Raw genomic sequence first — 20,143 nt, forward strand, 5'->3', positions numbered from 1 at the left:
GCTTTATAGCTATACTCATAGGAATTCAAACTGGGAGAATTGTTAATAACAAACTTGAGTTTATTGTCCCAATGTTTATTTTCAGAGCTGGGCATTCAATGTAGGATGCATGCTCGGCAAACACTCTACCACTGAGCCACCCAGTCACCTCTCCCTTTTCATCAACACAGAATTCCTAGCCATCGCCATGTAACTTTCATTCAAGCTTCATAATTTTAGATCCAATAACTATGAAGCTAAACTAATTTCCAGAACAAATGCTTACTTTGGCTATCTTCAATACACTTCATTGATTTTTTCCCCCATCCAATAAAATCAGAAATACTCTGCCATCTTTATTAAACTTAAATTACATTAAAAATTCATGTACTATTGCTGAGTTCTTAGAGATAAGATGGCCTAAATCAGGAAACTTCTGAACACATCTGGAACATAAGTCAAACTGACCATTACAATATTCTTGAATGAGGAAGTATTTTGATTGTGCTATGCTGGTCATGGAAAAGGCCTTGTGCTAGAAGGCAACATGGGGTTTGGTCTGCAGTCTATCAGCAGTCACCATGAAACTCTGAGTTAGTTCATTGGTTGTCCCCATTTGCCTGGGACTTTCCCAGTTTTAGCACTGAAAGCAGTCCTCACAGGAAACCTGGAACATGTGGCTGGTCACCACATTTGTTGCTATCCCTAACCCTTAATTTTCTCGCCTGTAAAATGGGATGACTGGATTGGATGAGCTTCAGAGGCGTCAGCTCTAAAATCCTAGAGACAGGTTTCTTATATGTGCAAAAAAAAAGAGAGAAAACCCTTTTTGTTTTTGTTTTTTGCAGTACTGGGACTTGAACTCAGAGCCTCACACTTACTAGGCAGGCATTCTACCACTTGAGCCACTCCACAGCCCAAGAAATGGCTTTGTACATGATATAATTTGTCCTGCAATGAAAAGCCAACTATTCAAATATACTGTCTCTATTTTGTAGCATAGGATTTTATTTATTTATTAATTTAACAGGAAAAAGAACACACAAAATTTATTACATGCGTTAGGCATGGGATCAGTAGATTTCTATACAGCATAATATTTTAAATTCCCAAGATTCATCTGCAAAAGATAACACAGAAAGGTCACAACTCTTTCTAACACAGAGCAAGATGAGCATTTTTCAGGGACCTTAAAGCTAGGAGAAACTGGAGGGTACAGAAGCAAGGGGCTGTGCACAGCCCAGAATACCCTGGTTTTGAAACTAAGAGGTTCCCACTTTACTGTTGTACCCATCCTGGCCCAGGCCAACATCAGATGCCTTTCCTTTTATTCAGGGACCATCAACAACAAAGGTCTCAAATAGAGATCAGCCTCCAATTAGAGTGAAAGCAGGGCTTTGTACAAGTGTGAATGAAGCCTGCAGTGAGCTGGTTTTGTATAGGGCTAATCAAAATAAAAGGGACGCTTTCTCTAGCTGAGACCAACAGGTTGCTTATCTCTACAGACTTGCACTATCGAGTCCCTGGAAAGACAGAGGGACCAAAAGAATCTACATGGTCATTTTTGCTCTCTCCCCATTCCTGAAGTCATTGACCTTCAGGTAATCCATTTTTCTGAGACATAAGCAGTTCTCAGAAGGGCCATCTGAGTTTAACTAGTATCATCTCTTTGAGAGGCATTTACAACACCAAAAGAAACTCTCTTTTCCATGAGAGTTTGACAAATCTGAAAATATTCTCTATAAGAAATTAACAAAGGAAAATGAAACATGGGGACATTAGGATTCTGTGGTCATACCTCACAACCACTGACTTGCTGAGCCAGTTTAATAACTATGAGTCCAAAATTGCATTTTAAAAAACCATGCTGCATTTTCTTTAATTAAAGACAAAGACCTCTGTTCTCCAACATGTACCTCAAAAACATGTCAACTGCTGCTCTGTTTGGCCACCAGCCTCTTGTCTCTCTCTTCAGCACGGCTAAAACAAACTCTTTCCTCAGGGAAAGAAATCTATGGTCTGTTGCCTTTGCCAATAATAAAAGAGTTGGAGTGCTAGGTGCCAAAATTGTTGCCATTGGCATCTTTCCCATGGACTATTATCAAAAGAGCCAGGATATCTCTCTCTGTTGTTGAAAGAGACAATTCTTTACAAGTTAGCACCTCGGATCACTAGACACAGAGTCAAACTTGATCAAATCAGACTAGGTGCAGTGGTTCATACTGTAATCCCAGCTACTCAGGTGGTAGAGATCAGGAGGACTGAGGTTCAAGGACCACTCAGGCAGAAAGTTAGTGAGACCCCCATCTCAACAAATAAGCTGGGCTGGTGGTACATATCTGTATGCCCAGCCACTCAGGAGGAATAGGTAGGAGAATCATGGTTTGAGTCCAGTCCCAGTCTGAAACTTGAGCCTCTAATCTGAAAAGTACAAGTAAAAGAGGCTGGGAGCATGGGTCAAGTGATATTTAGACCTTGAGTTCAAAACCCCGGTACCATTAAAAAAAACCCTTGATGGACCCAGTTACCTTCCAGTCTCCAAATCAATCTGAATGGTACTACTCATCCCAATGAAGAGATCAGGGTATCATGGGTCACCAGATGAGAGATTCCTTTTGTGTCCACAGAGATCTCTCTCACTTGGCACAACTTATCCTTGGCCTCCTAGAATGTAATATGATAAACAACAAAGTGACCTTTGGTGTCCCAGATCAGATGGAAATTCTCTCGTCTTGTCAGTGCTGATGAGATCCATGAGCCTGCAGGGTAGGTTGTGCGGCTTCTGACTCTGCCATCAATCTTAGTGCAGCATGGCATGCAGATCTTTCTTACTCCATCTCCTATCAAGACGTACTTAAGCCTGTTCCTTAGGAAAATGACATTCTCCCAGCTCATGGGGCCTGGTGGATGGACAAGGAGCAAACACAATAGACAGTGTATCTAGCTTCCAATGCTTTGGAGCTGCTACCTGCTACCTGCTTCAGATGCTTATTGGGACCATGAGCAATGGTTGTACTAACAACAGAAACAGTGAGTCAGAAGTTCTTATCTGAGGGCTGGGATGTAACTCATTGGTAGATCACTTGCCTAGCATGTTCAAGGTCCTGGGTTTGAACCCCAGCCATGCAAAAAACAAATAAACCAAAAAAAAAAAAAAAGTTCCTGTGAAGTTAGAAGTTCTTATTTGAATTTCTCCAATAGGCTATCCCGTCTTCTCAAGGCACAGAATTTAAAATATCCCAAATAGTAAATATCCCTTAAAGGAGAGGGAGATGGAGTCTGAGATACCTGTAGTACCTGTAGTTCCAGAATGAGGAGATAATAATTAGCATTTAGTTATTAAAATTTTAGTATAGAGAGCTGGAAGAGTGGCTCAAGTGGTAGAGCACCTGTCTAGCAAGCATGAGGCCCTGAGTTCAAACCCCAATATTGAAAAAAAACATCAGTATAGAAAAGACAGAAGCTAGCAGTAATTTTTTGTCATAGAGAACCAAATAAAAAATGGGTTCAAATTTAGTTTTTCTTATCCTTTTTTTTTTAATTTTTATTTTATTCATATGTGCATACAATGTTTGGGTCATTTCTCCCCCCTTCCCTCCACTCCTCCCTTGCCCCCTCCCTGCCCCCCACCTGCTCCCTCCCTTACCCCCTCTTACCCCTCACTACTTGGCAGAAACTATTTTGCCCTTATCTCTAATTTTGTTGAAGAGAATATAAACAATAAAAGGAAGGACCAAGAGTTTTGCTAGTTGAGATAAATCTTATCCTTTTTTTAATATGAAATTTTTTACTGTTTTTTCATCATCAGATGAAGATCATATTATGATCTTGGTCTTTCCTTCTTGCCTTTGTAAAGAGCCAAAAGAGACACCTTGGCTCCTTTAACAACCTTAAAGCAGACTCCAGGAATATCACCAACAGCATGACATTTTCAACCAAATCCAGCAACCAAAACTTCATCATTCTTCTCAATAAAGTTCAAGCAATCATCATTGGATACAAAAGCTGTGATTTTTCTTGCCATTCTTGATAAGTGAACCCGGACACACTTTCTGATAGCAGAATTTGGCTGTTTGGCTTCAACTCCTACTTTTTCCAGCACGATCCCCTTTGCATGCGAAGCACCTCCAAAAGGGTTGGCCTTCAGGGCTGTGCCCAAATGGGCCTTCTTGTATTGTGTATCATGCCACTTCTGGTCCCACTGGTGACTACAGAGCTTCCTGGTCCATGAAGACCACAACACTTACCCATCTTGCCGGCGCCAAAGGCCTACCAAAAGTTTTTCTTATCCTTAAGCACAGCTTTCTACACCCCACACAACAGTCTCCTTCCACTTGCAATAGTGAAGATCCACCACTATTTATTCCTAGATTATTTCCTAGCTAGATTTCTAATCTTAGCTCCCATTTCTGAGCTTAAAACTTGCTTTCTAACCACTCTCTCCTAATCATCATTTCTCAAGTACCAATGAGTCATTTTATGGACCATCCTCTCTACATTTGTCTTCCTCTTGGAATCCTATTTTCCCTCCAGCCTCCATCCTTTCACATAATGTTTGCTGAGTTCTTCAGCCCACACCAATTTCTCATGCTTGTGAATTCTTACAGTATATCCTAAGAGCTTCCTTTAAACACTTAACCTATTATGTTAGCTGTTTTTATATACACATGTATTTTTGTCTCTCCAGCTATATGCTTTCAGCCTCAATAGCAGTGACTCTTACTCATTGCATGTCCCCTTACTATTATTAACTTGAACAATACAATTTACTTAGTCCTGGATGAGGTCACATGACTCTGACTTTCTCTAGAGGTTAGGAAACTTGCCCACTAATCTTTTGGATGTTGTCCATGGTTCCTGGTTCATAATTCCCTTCCTAAAATGTGTCATAGAAACTTTAATCTTCCCCTGCCTTTCTATCTTGGAATTTGCCATAGAGAAATTCCCTGGCCTACCTTATCTGATACTAGAATATCAGACCCCTCATTTCAGAAGGAATGCTGAGGGAGGAATGCTAAAGAATCTGAACAAACAAGCTTCACTGGGTTTTCCCATTCCGGATGCTAGCATTAGATCATGTTCTGTTGGCCCAATCTCATTTCTACATGGGTTTCCAAGCTTCAGGTTGAGCCTATACAATGAAGTCTCCATAAAATCTAAAAGGACATAGTTTGGAGAGCTTCCCAGTAGCTCAATGTGTGGAGTGTGTAGAAAATGGGGGCTTGGAGAGGGTAGGGAAGCTTTGCAGTCCTTCTCCATACGTTGCCCTATTTATCTCTTCATCTGTATTCTCTACTATACCTTCTATAATACAACAATAAACATAAGTAAAAGTTTCCCTGAAATGTAAGTAAGTGTGTCAACCCCATCAAGGGACTATGAAAACCCCAATTTATAGCTGGTCATAGAATTACAGGTAAAACAGTCTGGGGCTTGCAGTTGTCATTTGGGGAGTCATGAGTTCTGAGCCCTCAACCCATGAGATCTGATGTTATCTCCAGGGAAACAATGTCTGAACTTAATTAAGTGTGAGGACACCCAGCTGTAGTCAGCTGAAGAACTGCTTGCTTGGTGGTGAGAAGAAATCTCCACCACTTTTGGGGGTCACAGAAATCTTCTGTGTTACTTGTTGTACTGTGAGAACAAAGGAAAGACAGTTTGTTTTTTCCACACAGTCTCAAACAATTTAAAGAAAGAGTAATTGAAATTGGAAGGATAATAATAGACTTTGGGGGATAATAATAGATAATAGACTCCAAAAGGGTTCTAAAATTAGATTTAACTGACAAGTCATTTGCACAAGGCCAGACAGAAATCAGGATGGAAAATGTGGCAATAACCTCTGACTGAAGAGTGGAAACATTTAGCCGAGTAATCGATTGGGCTGTAATTCTTATGTTGAGCAGTTATTCAGAGGTATGATTAATTTTTTTGGTGAACTGACATAGTCCACTAATGTTAAAAGATAATCAGATAGAGGAGACTGCTTGCAAACCAAGTCAAGGCTAGTAGAGTAAGTTCAATTTCCCCTTTCATTTTTCTTCTTATTAAATTTGTCTTCATAAGAGACTGTGTTTTGGCAGAATAATTCAGTGTGTCTATTACAAAATTGAGGGAAAATTAGAATCTGTAAGCAGATGATGAAATTTGCCTAATGACCATTGGTAAATTTTAGTGAAGACATGAAAGATATAAAAGAGACCAAAGGTTTAGAAATGAGCCTTTTCAACACCCTGGTAAGAGCTCATTGTGAGATATGTTATTAATCTAGAGCCTCATAAGGATCCCAGATGTCTCTCCTCTTTGTCCCTCTCTCCCTCCCTCTCTCTCTCTCTCTCACTTTCTCTTTCTGTTTTTAGTAACTCTTTTTCTATAAGGTATAGAGAGCTGTCAAAAGCAAATTTAATATGCATCTAACAGCATACAATGTAACACAGACAGACCTCTGAGGAAATATCTTTCAAAATGAAAAGAAAGACTAGATGCCTACAGGAAGAATCATTTTCATAAGCACATTTGATAGAATTTTTATGAAATCACTGGACCTACATATAAGAGAGTAGAGAGAAATTTGGGATTCATAGGACCCTAGAACAATTTTTCTGGTATGATTCCAAAATGTATTTTTGATCCTTTTCATAAAAATTAGAATGTCACTGGGCATGGTGGTACCCATCTGTAATCCCAGCACTTGGGAGGTAAGGCAGGTGGACTGTGAGTTCAAGGACAGTCTAGGCTATGTAGTAAGACCCTGTCTGAAAAGAAAAAAAAAATTAGATTCCCCACAATCTTAGGCTAAAAGCTAGGTCAGCCATACCTGCCTAAAAACGTCTATGGAAAAGGACACAGGGATTCAAATCATATGGTTACCCATGATCAGACAACTGTTGTAACATCATTTAACACATTGGTTCTGGAGCTCCATATTCTTCCATTCTATCAGTCCCCCTCTAACCAGTAACTCCTCCCTCCTCAAGTTAACTAGCTCTCTCCTTTTGGGGTGGTCTTTCCCACATCTGAGATATCTTACCGCCTATACTATTACTTCCTCTGTCTTTTCAATGCCCAACTCTACACTAACTCTGCTTATCTCCTTCTCTTATGGGGAACTATTGCAGATGGTCTGGCCAGCGAATGAAAGGGTCACCTTAAAAATCATTGCTGTTACTTTCTGATCTACAGTCCTTTTTCCCATCTCTTGCAGACTTCCCACGGCAATCCACAATCTTCAAGCTCTCAGCTCAGCTCATGCTTTTCTCAGCCTTTGCGATGACTGTATTTTATTCAGATCAAAGCCTTTGGACAGAACATTCCCTTTTCTCCCTGGACATAGTTCCTTTCTCACATCTCTTAAGCATCTTTCCTAAGTGAAACTTTCTCCTGTCTCCTTGATTTATCTCTCTCCTCCTCTTCATCAGCCTGGTTCCATCTCTCTCAGGCTTCTTTCTTGTGTCTTTCTCTCTCTCTCTCTGGTCATTCTCTACTTTGGTCTCTGCCTACAATTGTGTGTATGATTTTCCTCATTTAAAAGAAAATTTTCAGCCCTGTGTGACAGAAACACATTTTAAACTTTATCCCAGCTTCTTCATACCCCTGGCCTCTATGCATTCTGTTCTCTAACAAGGGTATCTCATAGTTATTTCCTTAGGAAAGAGACACTAACACAACTTTTTAAATCGTTTTTACATTCACTCATATGTGTATACATTGTTTGGGCCACCTCCCTCCCTCTGCCTCCAGCCAAACAATTTCTTTTTAAAAAAGGAAAGATTGAGTTCTTGACTATTCTATTTCAGAAGTTTAAACTAATTGGAGCTAAATCATGGGAATAAATAAAATATGGTTATAGATTTGGGAGAACACATGAGAAGAGGCCACAAACTGAGAGAATTCCTATGAATATTGTTAACATAAGACTTATACCCACAATATATATTCATAAAATCAATAACGAAAATATATATTAGTAAGTGACAGAAGTCTTGATCAGACACTTCACAAAATAGAAATAACCAGTAAGAATATGAATCAGCAAGAGAAGCAAACTAAAGCTGCAATGGGCACCATATCACACTCATCAGAACCAATGAAACTAAGGCCTGGCATTCAAAATGCTAGTGAGCATGTAGACAACTGGCATTCTCATATGCTGCTGATGGGAATATAAAATGGTACAATTATCCTGAAGGATTTTTTGGCAATTTCTATAAAATTAAACAGAAGCCTAGCCTAGTATCTAAAAACTTCCATGCTTGGTCTCTACCCAGAAGAAATAGGGGGGAAAAAACTTACAAAAACCAAAAACAAATAAACAAAAAAACTTGTACAAGTAGTGTTATTACAGGTTGTTGAAAAATAAAGGGAAGGGGAAAAAGAGACAGAGGAGGTTAATCTGATCAACATACAATGTATGTATGTGTGAAACACCATGATGTAACCCCTTTGTACAATTAATATATGCTAAGAAAAAAGAAAAAAGAAGTTTTATTATAATAGCTAAACACTACATACAATCCAAGTACTCATAACTGAAACAAATGTGGCATATCTATATAATGAAATGCTACTCAGAATTTAAAAAGGAATAAACTATTGATATGCCCAATAACATGGATGAATTTCAAAAACATAATATGTAGAGAGAAGAAAAAAAAAAAAGAAAGCAAAAGGTACCTATTATCTGATTCCATTTTTACAAAGTCTAAGAACAAGGAAACCTAATCAATGGTGAAAGAAATTTGAATAGTTTGAATGGTGCTGTTCCTGAGATTGAGGAAAGGAAGAAATTGACTGGTGAGGAAAGAAAATTTCTGGGGTGACAGAAATGTTCTCTATCTGTGTGTGTGTGTGTGTGTGTGTGCCTGTGTGTGTGTCTGTGTGTGTGCCTGTGTGTGTGTGTTGCTGTGATCAAACCCAGGGCTTTATGCATGCTACGCAAGTGCTCTACCACTGAGCTACATCCCCAACCCATGTTCACTGTGTTTATCATGTTCAGCACATAGCTGACTGCCTTGGAGACATTCAGGAAGGTTTTGTGGAATAAATGAACAAGTCAGGATGGGTAGAAAAAAGAAGTCAATAGAGTTACTGGAACAAGAGGAAAGAGTATAACTTCCCAATTATTTAGCCAACAAAATGATTAACATTAGACTTACATTGCCTATATTTTGGATTTTGCATTATGGTCACTTCCTAAAAATGTTACAGAAGGAAGAGAGTGTTAGATCATAGTGGAACGCTGGATGCTTTTGCTTAACTATGCTTGAATAATTTGATGTTGGTTTTAGGCGCTCAGAACTGAGACAACAATAATAGGAAGACCTTTAGGATTCTTACTGTGTTTACTTTGTGTGTGGTGTTGCTAGGAATTGAACCCAAAGCCTAGCATATGCTCAGTATGTGCTCTACCACTGAGTTCCACACCTAACCCTGAGAGTCTTACTAAGTTTGATAACTTAGTAAGTTCGTTTAGTCAGCCATCATCCTCACAGATAGCATACTGAATCACCTCAACATGCTTTCTGTCTTCTCCAGGAGAAAGAAAATCTAGAAGACAGAAAGAACCAGAGAATGGGATTATCATGGTACTAACTGAAGACAAATTTATTTTACTTTGCTTGGGATCTATAAAGATCTCCAGTGCTTATTCACAATAGCCAAGTTATGGAAACAGCCAAGATGCCCCACTACTGATGAATGGATCAAGAAAATGTGGTATCTATACACAATGGAATTTTATGCAGCCATGAAGAAGAATGAAATGTTATCATTCGCTGGTAAATGGATGGAATTGGAGAACATCATTCTGAATGAGGTTAGCCTGGCCCAAAAGACCAAAAATCGTATGTTCTCCCTCATATGCGGACATTAGATCAAGGGCAAACACAACAAGGGGACTGAACTTTGATCACAAGATAAAAGCAAGTGCACACAAGGGAGATATGAGGCTAGGTAAAACGCTTAAAAAATTAGTTAGCATTTGTTGCCCTTAACGCAGAGAAACTAAAGCAGATACCTTAAAAGCAACTGAGGCCAATAGGAGAAGGGGACCAGGAACTAGAGAAAAGGTTAGATCAAAAAGAATTAACCTAGAAGGTAACACACATGCACAGGAAATTAATGTGAGTCAACTCCCTGTAAGCTATCCTTATCTCAACCAGCAAAAACCCCTTGTTCCTTCCTATTATTGCTTATACTCTCTCTACAACAAAATTAGAAATAAGGGCAAAATAGTTTCTGCCAGGTATTGAGGGGGGGGAGAGGGAGGGGGGGGAGTGGGTGGTAAGGGACGGGGTGGGGGCAGGGGGGAGAAATGACCCAAGCCTTGTATGCACATATGAATAATAAAAAAAAAAAAATTAAAAAAAAAAAACTCCAGTGCTGAGATGCACAGCCCTAATTCTGCTATAACCAAATCTATAACAAATTATCTCAAAGGTATTCTAAGTTTTAAGAAAAGCTTTTCAGGGAAATAGTCTTTTAATTTAACTCTCAAATTTACCTCTCTTGCATTTAACACTGGAGTAGGAGGAGGGGGTGGAGAAGGTATGTCATTAAACCTATCAGTCTCAGAAAGTGTTAAAGAAATGCCTTAGTTAGAAAGAAAAAAAGAGAGAAGATGGAAGCAGAACTCCACAGAATGGGAATTAAAATAGCAGGAATAGGAGTAAAGACAAGAATAAAAGAAGACAGCAAGCCAAAGGAAGACATGCCACGTAGCCATGGAAATGAGATACAAACACAGCCAATGTCCCTCCTCACGTGGCTTATTAACTTGGCCCTGTAGGAGGCAGAGGAGAAAAAAAAAAAGGAACTTCATATTTGCTTTATCTTTAACCCTTATTCCTACATCTGGCTGTCTTATCCCTTGTTTCAAAGGCCAAACATTCTACTATCGACCTTCTTTCAATTGTTCAAATTGCCAAGATTTTATAGTAATGAAGCAATGGTGACTAGCAGCTGACAAAATGGGGGGAGAGCTTACTTCCCAGTCTAGGACTTTGCTTCAGGGCTGGCTGAATGTCCTATTTGGTATGAAACATTTTCTTCTGAATTTAGACTTCAACACACTTCCAGCTCAGAGCAACACACGACAGGCCTAAGTGGCAGTTTTTGAGCTCAGGGCTTTCGGCAGTCACATCTATGGAGGCCTCTACTCCATGCACCTCACCACAACCCTCTTCCTTCCCTTCTTCCTTCCTTCCTTCCTTCCTTCCTTCCTTCCTTCATTACTTTCAAGTTTATTTCAAAAACATCTCCTGTTGCAAGGCTCAGCTGGGATGAGTATCAGACCCAGGGTTGTCAATACTGGTGACCCAACCTCCACATGAACCACATGCTTCCATGCTCCCACTCAGCCTCCTCTCCCTCAACACTCCCTTCCATCTCAGCCCAACAAGATCTGATGTTGTACTCAAAATCAAGTTCAAAGGCATTTCAATTACATTTAGGAAGCTACTCTTTCTCTGTAAGGAATATTTTCAGATAACTATTTTAGCTCCATATGTACATTTAAAAAAAAATCTAGGTTGTTTCTTAAAATTTGAATATTCTGTCATGTTTAATCTAATCCATCCTCTTAATAAAAATTCTGAAAAGGCTGCCTTCCTTAACTTCAAAACAGCCACACGTTACCTACAGTGTTCCATAATCTATTTAATTAGGGTCCATTCCAGCATCTGCAACCCCTCAGTTGGTTTGGCTTTTTTCCATATTCACCAATGCCAGAATTATCTCAGAGTATTAGCATACATGCTGAAATTTCTGCAAGTGAACATTTTACCTGCAGGGGAACAGCCAGTACAAATTGAGTACATTTTAATTCTCTGTGCTCTAGGGCAAATGTCCTCCACTTTGTACTCAGAAAGCAGAGGATTGTGCTGCTTGTCCAAAAATGGGTCACAGAGCTTCACATTCAATGGGAGAAGAGGATGTGAGGGCAATCTGGCTGTGACATCTGTCACCCCATTGATCACTAGGGCTGATTCAACTGATCTGGCTGGCTAGGCGGGTACCCTCTTCCTCTCTCACTGCTCCACATGCATCCCTCCCAACTCAGTCTAGGAGAACAACCATCCCTGATAGAGGAGCACCATCAGTCAAGGGTAAATTAGTAGCTGCACTTTCCTGCTAGAACCTCCAAATAAGCTCTCAATGGGAAAAGAGAAAATTAAACTGTGACTGAATGCCTACTATGTATAAGACATTGACGCTATTGTTTCATATTTATTTATTTATGTTTTGCCCTCCATATAGCCCAGGCTGGTCTTGAACTCCTGATTCTCCTGCCTCAATCTCCTAAGCGCTGGGATTACAGATGTGAACTGCCATGCCCAGCTAGGTGTTTTATCTATATTTTTTTCTTCTTAGTCTTCACAATATTGATACAAAGTAAGTATAATTATTTTTATTTCACAGACTATGGAACTGGAGTCTAGAGATGTTAATTGTTAGGCAGATAAGTTTTACCTCATTCTACTATCCCATATCACTTCTTTAGCACACCAGACTGCTCATAACAAACCAAACAAGTAGCAATGGCAACTCTAGGCAGACCTAAATCTGCTGTGGCCAGTGACTTCACAAAAGCTATGACAATGAGAAGGTAGCCATGTCATTTCCTTCTAAGCAGAGAAAAGCCACACAGTGCAGACATAACATCTGAATCCACTGTGTACAGAGACCACAAAGGGCATAGGTGTTAAGCAGCCATCTGGGTTCTAGTAGGCTATGTGGTCCTGGGATGGTTTGTATAGTCATTCATTGATGCACACATGTATACATTCTTTCTACAAGTATTAATTAAGCACCCACTATGTGCCAACCATTCTTTTAGATTCTGAGAATACAGCAATAAAGAAAATCAGCGAGGCCCTCACAGAGCCTACATGCATAGGGAATGAAAAGCAGTGTGCCTCTGCTTTCTGCCTCTGCAAAGGAAATAAAAGTATCTCCTTTGTAGGGTTGTGCCAAAAAAATGAAGTAAGTTAACATAAAATTATTTACCATATTATCAGGCATATTGTAAGCATTCAAAAATGTTGTTTATTATTTTAAAATGCAAATCCTTCTCCCTGGCACAAATTGAGCTGAAATCAATAGAAGTCACAACACAGGACTTTTGGTATATAGAGGCAGGGTGGGGATGGAGAAGAATTGTCCCTTAAAGTGTCAGAAGTAATTTTCCATCACATTTAATTGAGACTGGAGAGCTCTAATGTGAACTGCTTGGCTATCATTCACTTGAACTCTAATGGAAATGTCAGGCTGAATTGAGAGTTTTGTTTCCCTGCAAATTTCAGAGTGTAAAGTGGTCCCAAGGCTTAGTTTTGTCTACTACAGACAATTAAGGCATCCTTGGAGAAGCTAAATTGCAGATGTCACAGTAGTTACTTTTAAAGTTCCAAGCATAAAGAAGAGAGCTTTTCTATAGTTCTTTTTGAAAGTCAGAGATTTTTCCCCCTTTATTGTTTTTTCAGAAAGCTGAATTGCATTTTCCTGCTTTATATACTCAGGAGCTAACAGGAGCTCAAAGAACAATAGACTTGATTGGCTAATGGTTTTTGAGCCATTCCAAGAACTTTCTACATGCCATTGGTCATTGGTGCCAATATGAACATCACAACAAAGTACAGGAGTGGACCCAAGTTTCAGAAAACCACCTTCCTGAAGAGAAGAGAGGGAAAAGAGTGGCAAAAGAAAGAGCCATAGCTACAAAAAGCTTAATAATTTGCCCCAAATCTCAGCTAATAAATGCATCTCCTAGGCAATGATCTCAGTCTCTCCCTTCAATTGTAGATCTTGAGGGGGAAAAAAGTAATATGACATGATTGCATATATGGTATAATATGACATGTTTGGGGGGACCCAGAAGAAGAGGCAGGTCAAAAAGGAGGGACAAGGTAGGTGAATACTGAGTAAAGAATATTTTATATATATGTATGAGAATAGCATAATGAATCCCACTAAAAGCTATTTAAAGGGTGAGGGAGAAAAGGGTTAAGAAAAAGTAATGCATATTGGGTATTTGATCAAATACATTCTAGGTGCTTCTCAATCCAATCAAGTTGACAATCAAGATTAGCCATCTGCCAGGTTCATGCTTGTAATCCTAGCTACTCAGGAGGTGGAGATGAGGAGGATCGAGTTTCAAAGCCAGCCAGGACAAATAGTTCATGACACCCTATCAAAAATACCCATCACAAAAATAGGGCTGGTAGAGTGGCTCAAGGTGTAGGCCCTGAATTCAAGCCCCAGTACTGAAAAAGAAAAAAAAAAAAAAAAGATTAACCATCAACTAAACATAACTAACAATAAAAACCATGGCCTTATATTAATAGTTATATAGGTTTCCATTCACAGTAATCTTCCTTATTCTTACATAAAATAAGGCAACTATGACTTCCATATCTTCTCAAGAGACCCCAGAATAGAGCCAAGAACATCAGGTATTTTTCTAAGTGCACAGGCCAGCCCCTACAAAGAAGTAGAAAATGCTTGGCTGGGGCCTCCCTCAGAAAATGGGGTCTGACGGAGCATTCTAACTGATTGTGCATCTCTTTTGACTATGTGGATGTAGTTCTTATTTTCTTAGTTAGAAATCATGTTATATTGATTTTCAACCTATCAGCTTTCCAAGTTACATGAAGTTATCCTAGAAGTCACTTGGCTGGGCTATCTAGGCTGACTCTTGTGAACATTAACTTCATGTCACTTGTACCAGAATCTGGATGTGTGTGTGTGGTACTGGGGTTAAACTCAGGGCCTTCACATTGAGCCACTCCACCAGCCCTATTTTTGGGATGGGTTTTTCAAGATAGGGTCTCAGAGAACTATTTGCCAGGGCTGGCTTCGAACCATGATCTTCCTGATCTCTGCCTCCTGAGTAGCTAAGAGTGAGCTATGGGCACCTGGTGAGCTGTAACTTGAAAGGGAAATTAAAATATCACTGGATTTTTCTATGCATATGAGTGTCCCAGCAATGTCAAGCTGTCTGTCAATATTCCCAAGAAATAGTCTAAGGCTTTAAGAAACTATAAAAGGGGGCTGGTGGAATTGCTCAAGTGGTAGAGCACATACCTAAGTAAGCGTTGAGACCCTGAATTCAAACCCCAGTATCATCAAAAAAAAAAAAAAAACTGTAAAAGGATAGGGAAGATATTGAATCTGAACTCCTTTGAGGTAGGCTTAATTTAAGCTGTGACTCTCAGTATAAATGGAAACTGTCAGTACACAACAGAAATTAAGCACAAAGAACTAGTATTTACTCAGGAAAAGTAAACTCACCTATTTGCCAAGGGTAAGTAGGAAGGCATCACAGATTCTGCAGGGTGACCTTCACAGGTCAGTTTCATGGAGGGCAGCTACTAGACTAAGCCATAACAGCCTTTGAGTCTCCTGCCCCAGGGTAGACCTGTCTAAAATCACTGAACAGAAAGCAGCTGATCCCAACTTTGAGGCCAGGCAATGTAGTTTCATAGCCTTACTCCAGATGCTGCCCAAGAAAGAGGCTGTATGATGTCACAGGACCTGAATTTGAGTCCTGACTCCATGATCTTGGATGTGTCGCTTAGCCTCTCAGGACAAAAATCATACAATGTGAGAGACTCTTGCATGCCTAGTGCCCATAGGCCCAATCAGAATCCAAGATCTGACTCTGCCCCAGAACCAGAAGGCATGGTGATTCATTCCCAAGTGTGTTTCATGAGTTCATTTGCACGCCAGGGAGAAGTGGTTAAAGTATGAACTTGGGCAGGAAGGTAGATGGGGAGGAAAAAGGAAAAAAGGATTATAGAGAGGATATTATGTTAAATCTCCAGCCTGAAGCCCACAGGGCAAAGGGCTGAAAGGACCATTTTAATACATCATTTATTGATGCTGAATCATGAATGTGAGCATGTGTGAATATATGGGAAGTTCTAAAACTACCTGGTAGAAATTGGGAAAGAAAAAGGGTAGTAGGTTGGTTGACAGCAAGAACTGCTTCAGGGGAATTGGGTAGAAATGTTAATGTGGCTTTGGTCTCCCCACACACAGAGGTTATTTATCTACTCCTTACAGCAGCATCAGGAAGCAAATATTATTCCTGTACTCCATTTCTGAGTCTCAGAAAGTTTAGGTAGATAGATGAACTTAGTGCTATTAACTATATGTAATAAGATTTGAACTGAGGTCTTGCTAAAAACCAAATGCTCTTTCTAGTAGATCACACTGCCTTTAAGCTTTAAATTCTATCCATTTGTCTATGTACAGCTATAAAATTCTTTTATTTCAATAGTCAACAAATACTTTTTCGTCATGGGGATACAGTAAGCAAACAAAACAGATTAAAATCTCTCCCTTAAAAAGTTTACATTTTGATTTGGCATATTTTGGTCGATGTATTATTATTTTACATGGCTGATCAAATGGCTTCTTGCCTAACTTTGGGAAAATACTTCCATTTTTACTTTCCCAATTCTTTTTTAAAAATTTTTATTTATTTATCTGTGGTACTAGGGTTTGAACTCAGAGCTTACACCTTGAGCCACTCAACCAGTCTTTTTTTGTGATGAATTTTTTCAAAATATGGTCTCCAGAACTATTTGCCTGGGCTGGCTTTGAACCTTGATCTTCCTGATCTCTGCCTCCTGAGTAGCTAGGATTATAGGTGAGAGCCACCAGCATCTGACTAAAAAAAATTTTTTTTCAGCACTGGGGTTTGAAATCATGTCCTCCTGCTTGCTAGGCAGGTGCTCTACCACTTTATTTTAATTTAAATTAGCATATTTTGATAGTATGAGGGGGTCTCATTATGATAATTCCATAGATGTGTACAGTATACTTTGAACAGGTTCACCCCCTTCCTTATGTTTCCCTATCCTTTTCCCCTCCTCTGCATTTTTTCAAGCTGTATTTGGTGGGTTCATTATATATATGAAACGTACTTTGATCCTCTTCTTCCTTTGGTATTCTTTCTTTTCCTACTCCTCCATTCCCCTGATTTCCTCTCCCTCCCCCCTATGCTATAAATTTTTTAAATAAAAACCAAATAGTTAACTGATAGAGATGCCCAGACTGCTTTAGATAGAGGGTGAGCAGAGATTAGTTTTACATACAACATAGGCATAAAAATCAGAAAGCACAGATCCTTATACTTTCTGTATAAACATTTTATTTTCTTAGATTTCCAAGTGGAAATACTGATGCTGAGATCCCCTCTCTCAGTCCTCTTCCAAAGTAAGTCTAATTCTGACTTACTTGGGTTGCATGGAAATAGGTGAACTTGGCCTGGTTGTTAATGGCCTTGACACTTCACAGTGGAGATTGGAAGCCACTTTGGCCCATGCCTTAGTTTGTCTGAGAGTAACATAATGAGATCTCTCCACACACAGTTTCAATTCTTTTTAAAGTGATGATCTTGGGTTGTAAAGAAAAATCTCAACAAGGATGAGATACTCCAGCAGTTTTAGTCTCTGTCACGTCTGAGATACCTGTATTTCCTCAATTTTGAAAGGAGCCACACAGGTCTTGCCTTTCTAAGAAGGAATTTCAGTCATTTTTCAAGAGAGACATTCTTTTCATGCTTTAGAAATTCAGTCTAGGTTTCCAGGGGTGGGGTCGCCTTTCCCACAGTGTGAGACCAGTTCTGCCTGAGGTAATTATAAAGTTTATTTGGGACCAGGCACTATAGCTCACATCTGTAATCCTAGCTACTTAAGAGGCAGACATCAGGAGGATCAGGTTTCAAGACCAGGTTGGCCCAACCTACTTCAATCAATAAAAGCTGGGTGTGGTGGTGCCCATCTATCATTGCAGCTATGGGGAATGGTAAATAGGAGGATTACAGTCCAGGCTTGCCCAGGCATAATGGGAGACCCTATCTCAAAAATCACCAAAGTAAAAAGGACTAGGGGCATGGCTCAAGTGGTAGAGCTCATGCCTAGCAAGTACAAGGCCTTGAGTTCAAACACCAGTACCACCACCACCAACAAAAATCTTACTTGGTCTTAGAAAAAAAATGTACTTATATATGTGTATGTATATGTGTGTGTAAATATCTATAGATATAGAGATAGATAAATAGGTAGATAGCTAGATAGATAATTGATTCAAAGTTAATCCCATATTTAGGCAGATCTTCATATTTATTTCAGATCCACTTTCACAAAGTTCTTTCACATCATTTTTACTTGAGTGTTACCTGTTCTAGTGGTTTGGGAAAGTCAGGTAACACTGTCCTCCTGTTACAGATTAGGAAACTTGAACTTCAGAAAAGTTAATTGATAACATGAAGGTCTTGAGGGTACCTGAGGGCACAGCTGTTATGATTCTAATTCTGTACACTACCTTATGGGTGTTCTAACCCCAACATAGTGTTCATGGATTTGGAGCATCTAGAACCTGGACAGGACACAGTGGGGACAGCCCATCTCTCTCCTCAATGCCTGGGGCCTCAGCTAAGAACAATGACTGGGGTAACTAAAATGCCTTGGATCTGAATCATCTGGAGACTTCTTCACTCCCCCTGGTGCCTGCAAAGATGAGCAGACTGCTCAAGTGGTAAGTGATAAGCCTCTTTGTGTGGCTTGGGTTGCTCACAGCATAGCATGTGCATTCTGAAGAGCATCCCAGATGGGAGCTTCCAGTGGGGTCTGCGGATGGACCCAGCTGTGTCACAGCACCTCTGATGCTGCATTCTATTGGCTGCAAGTTCATCCCTAAGCCCAGGTACATTGGAAGGGGTCTCTTTTGGAGGGGCTGCAAGATGATCCTCAAAAGAGCATGTGGGATGCAAGATGCTATTGTAGCCAACTTTGAAAAATGCAGTCTTCCATAGCTAGTACAAATATACAGTATTCCCTACACAAACACCATGAAATAAAAGAAAAACTGAACTAGAACTTTAAATATTTATGAAACCAATAAGCAAATAGTAAGAGCCATCCTATATCCAACAAGAATAGGTAAGAAAATAACATGAAAAAAGATCCTAGTTACATCACTGTAAAAAATAATTTAAAAAATTATAGAAGACTCACATGAAAAAGAAAAGATAAATGTTCTGGAAGTTTTTAAAATGAAAGAAATAGAGATGATATGTTTTTTAATAATGCCATTTCTGACCAAATGCTATACTTCTGCCCCAAATAGTCCAACATATGAATGTAGTGCTATGAAAGTAAAATTCAGGGGAGAGATGGTGGAGGTGATCTACCCAACATACAATATAAGCCTGTTTGAAATTGTCACTATGAATCCCCCCTGCACAATGAATATATAGTAAATAATAAAAAAGATGGAAAAAATAAAATAAAATTCATCAGAAAGAATAAAAGTATTGGAATAATTAATAGCCTTATTAAAATATAAAATACCAGATATTTAAAATGATACAAAGCTTCTATAATTTCATTAAAGGAACTTCTGATAGTTAATTGAGAAACCACATAACTGAGACAATCTCAAGTTACATCTCTTGTCACAGTATAATAATAACTCCTTTTAGTCTCAAAAGTGACCTGGTATAGATGTTAAGTTATAAGGTCACCCTCCAATTAATAATATATCTCATAGTATCTCTACTTCCTCCCAAACACTACTAAAATGGCCAAAAGGCCAAAGAAAAGAGATGGTGGATGTTTGAATGGGTGGATGGATAGCACACAGGTAAATGAATGTATAGGTGGATGGGTAGACAGACAATTAAGTGGCTGGTTTTAGATATACAACAAAATAAGTAGATTGATCATTCAACCACCAACCAGCCAAAAAAAGGAGGACCAAATAGTGATGTATGCATTGTGTTGAGAATTAAAGTTGGGTGTTGTGATTAGAACCATAATATTCCAGGTATTGATTCCTGGAGTATTATTCCTATAATTCCAGCACTGAAATGGCCCTGGCTATTTCTGAAGGAAAATCTTCTCTGAAGATATTAAATTTAAATAGAGATTTGAATGGCAAGGGACAAGTCATTGAAAGAAATGGAAGGGATGATTTTTATTTAGGGAGACTAGTCCAAAGCCCATAGCTAACACTAAATTTAGCTTGTTTGAGAAACTTAAATGTTTATGTAGCTAAAGCATGTAGCCATACAAGATGAAGTCTGAGAGGTAGGTCAGATCACTTATGGCTTTGTAAGCTAAAAAAAGAACTTTGAATTCCATCCTAAATGTAATATGAA

The 20,143-nt window shown here is 39.2% G+C and overlaps 2 pseudogenes; both read right to left on the reverse strand.

The window, feature by feature from the left end:
• Positions 1–2,503: 2,503 nt before the first annotated feature.
• LOC109679620 (small ribosomal subunit protein eS4-like) lies at positions 2,504–3,781 on the reverse strand (annotated as a pseudogene).
• An 18-nt stretch (positions 3,782–3,799) lies between these two features.
• LOC109679621 (small ribosomal subunit protein uS12-like) lies at positions 3,800–4,230 on the reverse strand (annotated as a pseudogene).
• Positions 4,231–20,143: the final 15,913 nt, after the last annotated feature.

This window comes from Castor canadensis, chromosome 6 (assembly GCF_047511655.1).
Source record: "Castor canadensis chromosome 6, mCasCan1.hap1v2, whole genome shotgun sequence".
In the NCBI taxonomy this organism is placed as follows: Eukaryota; Metazoa; Chordata; class Mammalia; order Rodentia; family Castoridae; genus Castor; species Castor canadensis.